The sequence below is a fragment of the Pinus tabuliformis genome, chromosome X (genome assembly GCF_031772625.1).
Source record: "Pinus tabuliformis cultivar Carrire ecotype Pingquan chromosome X, CPIR1, whole genome shotgun sequence".
Taxonomy (NCBI): Eukaryota; Viridiplantae; Streptophyta; class Pinopsida; order Pinales; family Pinaceae; genus Pinus; species Pinus tabuliformis.
The window spans coordinates 1,522,981,604-1,522,989,910 of NC_142308.1; positions in this window are offsets into that span (position 1 = coordinate 1,522,981,604).

The following is an 8,307-nucleotide window of genomic DNA, read 5'->3' on the forward strand; positions in this document are numbered from 1 at the left end:
GCGTCGTTCGACGAAAATCCGCACATCGCACCTTCTGTTAGTGTCGGTATCTTCATCCCTCCGTTAGAGATAAAATTATCTTATTTCATTGCATATTAGGTGTTTCGCTCAGTCAGCTGCATTCGGTTAGGAGCATGGATCATCTAACGGTAGTGGCTTGTTGTACATTTCCCCTCATGTCCTTTACCTACTGGCCCATTTCCGTTCATCAAGATCATTTGTAGTCACTTTTTGTCTTTAAAATTCCAAGAGTCATTTTTAGGGTTTCACTTTCATTAGGTCTAGGGTTTCATCAAAAACGTTTTCAGAATGTCCAATAACAGTCAACAGGTGCATGAGGAGGTTGAATAAAGTTCCAGTACCAATAAATTTCATTCGGAAATGTATTTTTCCTCAAAACCCTGTTTTGAGGGAAAACATAGTATTTTAGGTTTTATTCTATTAATTCATGTATTTTCAGTTCTCTTGTATGTAAATCAGTTCAGTGGCAACCCTGGTCACCTTTCCAAGCCTCAGTAGCTCCATCCCCTACAAAGAAAACAAAAAACAAGTCATTCAGTTCATCAAAAGGCTCAAATAAAGTAAACTACTCAAAAAACAGAGTGGAAAAGTAAAGTCACATTGCTAACATTATAAAAGTGGGTTTTATGAAACAAAAATTAAAAGCTCTTGTGTATAAATCATTCTTCTCAATTCAAAAGCTCATTTTCATTCAAAGAACAAAGTGTGAGCAAAGTGAAGGTCGTGTTGAGCAAAGGGAGTGAACTTGGAGAAAAACTGTGCAAAATTGAGGCGCGACGCACTGGGTGAGAGGTGTGGCGCATACAAGAGGCGCAGCGCCTAGGGCCGCGATCTTCAGTGTTAATTTGTACTGGCACGACACACACAGGAGGTGCGGTGCGTTGGGTTTGAGGCACGGCGCATAGAGCTGCCAAGCCTGATTCTCCCAAAAACTCCCTCAAATTGCCAAAATCGCTCAAAACTTCCATTGTGCAAGTAAGTTAAGCCCTTTTCATTGCTAGTAAAGGAGTTTTGCTTGAAAATTTATGGTGGTTGTGTGAAAGAAATTAAACCCTAATACCTTGCAATTTCTCAAAAGCCATTGCCTAGGGTTTGTACTTGTAATTTTGTTGCCGAGTCTATTCTACCACTTCCTCATTTTTTTTTTCACTCCTCCTCAACTTATCCACCCATTCCCTAACTCCATATTCAGTCATCCCATCCCCAATTCCCATTTTCCCAAATCTTAACTACAAATCCCTAAACCCTAATTGTTGTCCCTAAAGCTTACATATCACTCCCTAATCCCCTATTTCCCAAATAAAACTCTGTCCTAACAGTCCCAAAACCCCTTATACTCTCTCCCCCCACAGTCCCAAAACCCCTTATACTCTCTCCCCCCACAGTCCCTCATATATTTTCACCCTTGGTGGCAGAAAATCAAAAACACCATAAATCTCCTATTAGTCATCAAGAAAACTCACCCACTAGCAAACATGGAGTCTGATCCTTCATATGATCGTGAGGAAGAGACACACAGTGATTCTCCTACCGAAATACATGCACCAAGGAGACCTCATAAGGGTGGCAAACATATACGAGAGGAGCCTACCACACTTGCTGAGCTGCAGGCCTGCCCTCTTGCTATCACATGCTTCCAACACCAATCCTGCTATGAGTTCTGTGAGATGGTTGCTAGAATCCAGTATCATCATGAGTTGGCCCAGTTGTCTGTGCTTTATTTACATAATGGTCAAGCTACTCTAGCTGGTGTAACATTCACTTTAACACCAGAGCCTATCTCTCTAGCAACCGACATTCCTAATATTGGAGAGTAATGGAATAAGAGGCAGCAAATTGATAGGGAACATTATGAACCATACATCAAGCCCCGTTATTTGAGACAACTCAGCAGAGTTTTTCCCTTTCGGTACCTGAAAGATTCATATGCTCCTTTAATGAAACTAATAATGAAATATTTCAGCTGTGAGGGCTGGTTTTCACGCCTATATGCCTATCATATCAGATTGTTGATGCACTTTACCAGGGTGAGAATGATGAATCTCCCCTACTTCATGTGCTGAAACATTGAGAAGATGACCACCCTAGTACAACAAAAGACTCCTTAGTAGCAGTTCAACAGTATATATCATTTTGCTCTCATTAAGATTGTGGTCATGCATCAGCTTGGTTTGCAGGGCATCTCATGGGAGGATTTCATTTCTCGTGAGTTATTCACAGCCCCTCAGGGACCTCCAGAGGCTTTTCATGAGACAGGTGGACCTTCACATCAACATGAGGTTCATGAGACACAGACCGCTAGTATGTCGGTGTTTGTCACCTATCAAAAGGGCACTAGACAGTTGTTTGCAGCAACAAAGTGAGTATTATCTCCACCTGGGGTGGAAGGGGTCTCGCTTCCTTCATCAGCATAGTAGGTTCAGGACAAGGGAAATAAGCCATTACAGGATGAGGGGCCTTCAGGTGAGCAGGAGACTGATTCCATTCTCATTGAGGGTGATGATACTGATGTGGGCCCACAAAGCTCAAATCTCAAAGAAGTCATCCAAGAGCAGCAGGTGTACATCAATGCTTTGTCCCTCAACTTAGAGAGGGCTAAGTGGATAATAAAGTACTTGGAGCAAAGAAACAAGCAACTTGAGGATCAACAAATGATTATGGAGTTGCAAAACATACGGGAAAACCAGCAAGTTGCCCAAAGGAGGGAGGTGAAGTTCACACCACTTGAGCAAGAAATCAATGCCGATCGAGAATCATGGCTCAAGAGGGCTAATATCCACTTAGAGAGGTTCTTAGAGAAGGCCAACATGGAGAAGACAATGTTGAGACATATGGCCTATCATTACATGGCAAGAAACAAAGTGTGTAAGGCAAGAATCAGGAACTTAAAGGCAAAACTAAAGAAGGCATTGAGGAGGCGAAAGGAGAAAGATAGACTTCAGATATTTGTTGAGGCTTCCTTGGCCCAACACAACACTTGATGGAGAATACTCGGCCCAAATTTCAAAAAAATTGGGACATTTTTTTGCATTTTTTGCATTTTTGGGCTAAAACACAGAATTTTCTGCTCTATGCGCCACGCCACCTGGCGCTCGCTTTTGATGGGAGCCTCCAAATGACAAAAACTTAGCATTTTTGGATTCGGCATGAAAAAATATGTTTTCCTACCAATGGCCAAGAAATTTTGACAGTTTTGAGCCCTCAAAAAGGTAAAAAACACTCAAAAAATGACCTTCCTGCCCCTATTTTGACACACAGGAAGCAGTGTTGGGAGAACTCAGTTTTGGAGGGGCAAATGGAGGCCAAATTCAAAAATTCCACTTGGGTTGGAAATTAGACAGGCAGACCTTTCCAACAAGCACACTTGGAGCAGATTTGGACACCAGGAAGGCCTCCAAAAATGGCTGCAAACAGGCACTACGCATAGGGAAATCAGCGCGACGCATTGGGTAAATTTTGCTCAGTTTGACCAAGAATACTCTGTTTTTCACCTAGCTCTTTGATAGTTTGACTTTTCTCCTTCTTAATGTCAAACTTGTGATGTAATTTAATGTAAAATGATGGATCTTGATGTAATTATGTCAAATTTTCACTCATGGAGGTAGATTCATCTATCAAAAAGTTGTTGGCAACTGAATGAATCAGTTCCCTAGTTTCTAGAGGCAAGTTGTGCCACTGCCTAATTTCTAGTTCTCAGTTTAGAATTAGTTGGAACAGCTCCTAAACTTGTGAGCTCGACCCCTGGAGGCTAATATGAGTTATGGTTTGTCTATATCTTGTCTTCTTTTAGTCATTAGCATGGTTGGACTTTTGAGAAAGCTTAGAGCTTCATTGTATACACATTTCAACAATTTGGCTAAGGAATAGAGACCAGGGTTTGCAGCACTCTTTGGGATTCATGTGGCATTTTGTTTTGGTATAGTGATTTTCTTCTGTAATTGTGAATTTACTTATGTGTTATGTATGCCATTATCTATCTTGTTTCTTCTTAACTAAATCAAACAAGGGTAAAGGTAGAATCCATTGAAATTGCAGTGCTCTACCTAGGGTTTGCTTTAGTTTTGATGTTTTCAGCTGTTTGAAGAGGATCCTTGGGTTGTCTTGCCCTCTTCAACTCCTCACCTGTCTAAATCTCTCCATCTCATTCAATTTGAAGTGCCAAATCGTTTGCCTACCTTGCCCCATATAGATCTCTGCAAAACTGAACCTCATTCCCCAGACCCAAAATCTTCCTTTCCATCTGAGCCAACAAAACATCATTAAATTCAATCAAACTCTTTTGCATACATATCTAGCCTAAAATCAGTCATTTCATTAGTCATCTCAAGCCCTATTGACTATATTTTTCCGAGATTGACTAGGAGAGAGCCCTCTCCTGACCTGGTAGGGCTAGCTACCAAGTTAAGCGTGGTTTGATGTTGTCCTAGATCCTACCTTTCTCAGCCTAAGGTAGATTTAGGCACTAACACCTTCCAAACCCAAATCTCCATGTGTAATTTGCAAAGGAAACCACTATCATCGAGATTGTCCTTGCATCCCGCGGATCTTGAGAGACTGGTCTCCCTGCTTGCACCATCTGGTGTCATCAACCTCTGTCGATCACGTTGAGAGTACACCATCGACTAGTGAAAATGAAGTCAATGGACAAAAAGGAAGATCTAGATTTCCTTGTAGGTTGTGTGAAGGCGATCATGCCCTCCACCGTTGTCCTTTTCTGGACGAAGCTAAAAGTGTCTTGGATAACCGTCTTGCTTCACTGCAGCGACTTCCACCTGGATACAAGAAACTCTTGCCAAGTCCATCGCTAGTTGAAAATATGACTGACATACCTCTGTTGTCAATCGAAACACCTATCATTGAAGATAAATCCTCTGAGTCCACACCGAACCAAAGTCAACAGGTCGAGACGGCAGTCGACCCAGTCTTGTCTTAAGAAGGTCCACCTTCAGATGACACAGTCTCCGAAGAGAATGAGAACGACATTGTTCAAATTCTTTTGTTAACAAAGAGTCTGATGAACATGGGGGCAATCTACCCGTTCCTTTACCATAGGAAGGAAGTTCCCCATTTCAAGAGATTCATTCGGTCGTTTATTCGGTCCCTCCTCCAAGCAATCTAGTTGTTTCCTTTGATTGGAATCTACTAGCGGGACCCCGCCTTCCATCTAATGTACCATTCTGAATCATAGTACAAGTTTACAGAATGATCATGGCTGGAACTATCATAGATGAAGGTGCTTTCATGAGTATCCTTTCTTCAACTGCTTAGAAAGCGCTTGGTTCGCCATCGCTTCTGCCTGAGAATCGAAATTTGTCAGGCTTCAATAAAGGAACCAATTGACCGTTAGGGATCCTTCCAAATTTGCCTATAACTTTGAGAAGAAAACCTTTCATTTGAACGTGATAATAGTCCAAGGGCCACTATATTACAATCTACTCCTTGGGTGTGACTACGTTTATAGCATGGGAGCTATTGTTTCCACACTCTTTCAAGTGATGTGTTTCTCGTATGAAGGAAGAATGGTACAACTTGTTGACCAACTTTCATTTCTCGGTTCAAACACGGCTACGAGTCAAACACCGTCCCTAAATGGTCTCTTTGCACAAGGAATGTCTCTTCAACCTCCAGTCCATCCACCTAATTACCGCGAGTAATTCGGTGAATGTGACGAAGCTCAGGGGGCATGCACCCCAGTCTGCTTCAGCAGGCGAACCCAGATGAAAAGATAGATTTCCTCATATGATATATGATTGGTCTGAAACGCCATTTCCGTGTAGGATATGGGATCAGTCCGAAACAGGATCTCCTCAAAGGTTATGTGATTGGTCCAAAACACCATTTCCTTGTAGGTTATGTGATTGGAAGTGCCGACCCACACCATTCACCTTTGTCTATTTCGATGGACAAAGCCAAGGAAGTGTTTTGTTTGCTCTGCAGACGAAACAATCTTGCTTAAATGCAAGGACTTCCATATGGTAACCTGGAAACTCTACTTTTCTTTATACCTGGGGGCATGCAAACCTTTTTTACGCAAGTGAAAAGCGACCAGCGTAACTCTAACCTCGTAGTATTTTAGTCTAACTTTTAGTTCAACTGCTTTGGTTAGGTGATTGGTCTGATCCACCATTCACCTTTGTCGGTGGCCCCGACAAAGCAAAGGAAATGTTTTGTAGGAAACTATCCTACCTAACCTCAGTAGTTCATTAACTCTTAGTGTAGTTAGTTCTGTAGTTGGTCGTTTCTAGCCTGCATACAAAAGGCAATGAGAAAAGTTTCGCATGGGGCAAGCTCACTAAAAAATGAACCTACTAATAAGAGACATCTTTAAAGACAACTGGAACGAGCAATGTTTCCGCAAGATTCAAGCTCGTTAAAAAATAAACCTAGCAACGAGCAATGTTTCCGCAAAGTTCAAGCTCGTTAAAAAATAAACCTAGCAACAAGCAATGTTTCCGCAAAGTTCAAGCTCATTAAAAAATAAACCTAGCACTGAGCATAGTTTCTAAAGATTCAAGCTCATTAAAAAATGAATCCACCCTCGGTAAATAACCTTTGTGATTGCATTGTTATCAACCTTTTGAGCCTTGGTCGTGTTCTTACCATCACCTCCACTCTTTTAGCTAATCATACGCCTCCACTTGATTGTTTACCCTTTTGAGGAACAACTGTGACGAGTGATTCTGTTAGCCACCCTTTTTACACTGCCGTGTTTGAGAAGTTCCAAACTTACCTGGAACCAGTTGCTACCCGAAAACATCACTCGTTCCTCAAAAATGAGTCTCCTTTAAGCTCTTTTTAGACTCGTAAAATATGAAAAGATTGTCGAGCTAATGGCCTTTCCAGCTCGTTAAAGTAAAGGGAAGCGCCATCCCTCCTCTACATTTTAATCTTTTTGGACCTGATGGATTATTCCACAAAAAGATCAAGTGCTTGTCTTTTTCGGCTCGCTAAAACTATCAAAAACTCATCCCTTTCATATTATTTTATACTTTTTCGGACTTAAGGGATTATACCACGAAAAAAGGACTGTTGGAGTTTCCTTTTCGTCCCTTGTCAAACTCTCTAAACATGAAAAGGATTGAGTTATCTTTGTTGTTAAATTCGTTAAAACAATAGCGACAAACTTGTCCAACTGGACAAGAGTGAGTTTCGCTGTCACTAGGCTCGCTAAAACATAGCGGCAGTGATCCGGATTTAAATAGGAACGCAAAAAATTACAAAGATAACCATATACACAAAGATGCAACGGAAATAATACTTCATTTCATTAATGGAAAATACTGAAATATGATTACAACCAGAAATGGAAATAAACCAGCTAGGGCGATGGTAGCTTATCTCTGAGAAGAGATGTGATGGCGACATGCCTCTGAACTATGTTACAATGAGGCTCAAAGGCCTATTTATCGTTGAGAAACAATGGAAAACCCTTAACATTCCAAAACCTAACCCTAGGAGATGAAACGCCAAACTGTGGGCCCCGTTTGGGATAAATTGGTACATCAACTTCCCGGGGTCGTAACTTTGGCATATGATCTCCGTTTGACGCGTACAATAGCTCGTTAGAAAGATCTATTCGAGCATTACCATTGTTGGGACGGACAACATCGGTCCATTCCCCAAAAAACGTCGTTTAGGGCCTCAAAACGGCTCTGGAAGTTCAGGACCCGAAAAACTGCTAAAAATAGTAAGTTGTGCTACAATTAAGGAAACTGAAAATGCTGAGAAAAACAATGGTGGGGGTCCAGGTGGACTTGGCAGGTGGCCACCAATATCCACCTGGATCAGATAGGTTTGCTCGAAGGTCAAATTATAGAACAAGCATATGTTATCCTCCTCAAGCTTGACAAAAATAAAGAGGTACTGGTCAGCAATGACTGGGGAAAAAGGGAAGAAAACTTGAAGAACTTCATTGGTAGCAGGTCACTCTTGAACATGACACTTTCACTCCATCACCATGATTGAGTCGGGTTGGGTTATTCCGTTCACTGGTCACATCACCATTGGTCCTCCGTACCATCCATTTTTGGGGTTAACGCTACCAATCCATTTTAGTGTCGCCAATATGTTCAAGAGAAGTTGCTTAGAGAATTCACCAACCCAGCTAACGTGTCATCCACTGCAATACCTTCACTCTCCATTTTTCATGACCGCCATTCCTGAACCTTGTATCATCAGATCGTTTTCACCTCCACAAAATCATTTGCTTCGTTTTGTGTTGTAGATGTGGGATTCATTAAGGCCCTCCTACGACGAGTCACTTCTTGTCGACATCAGCTCATTATC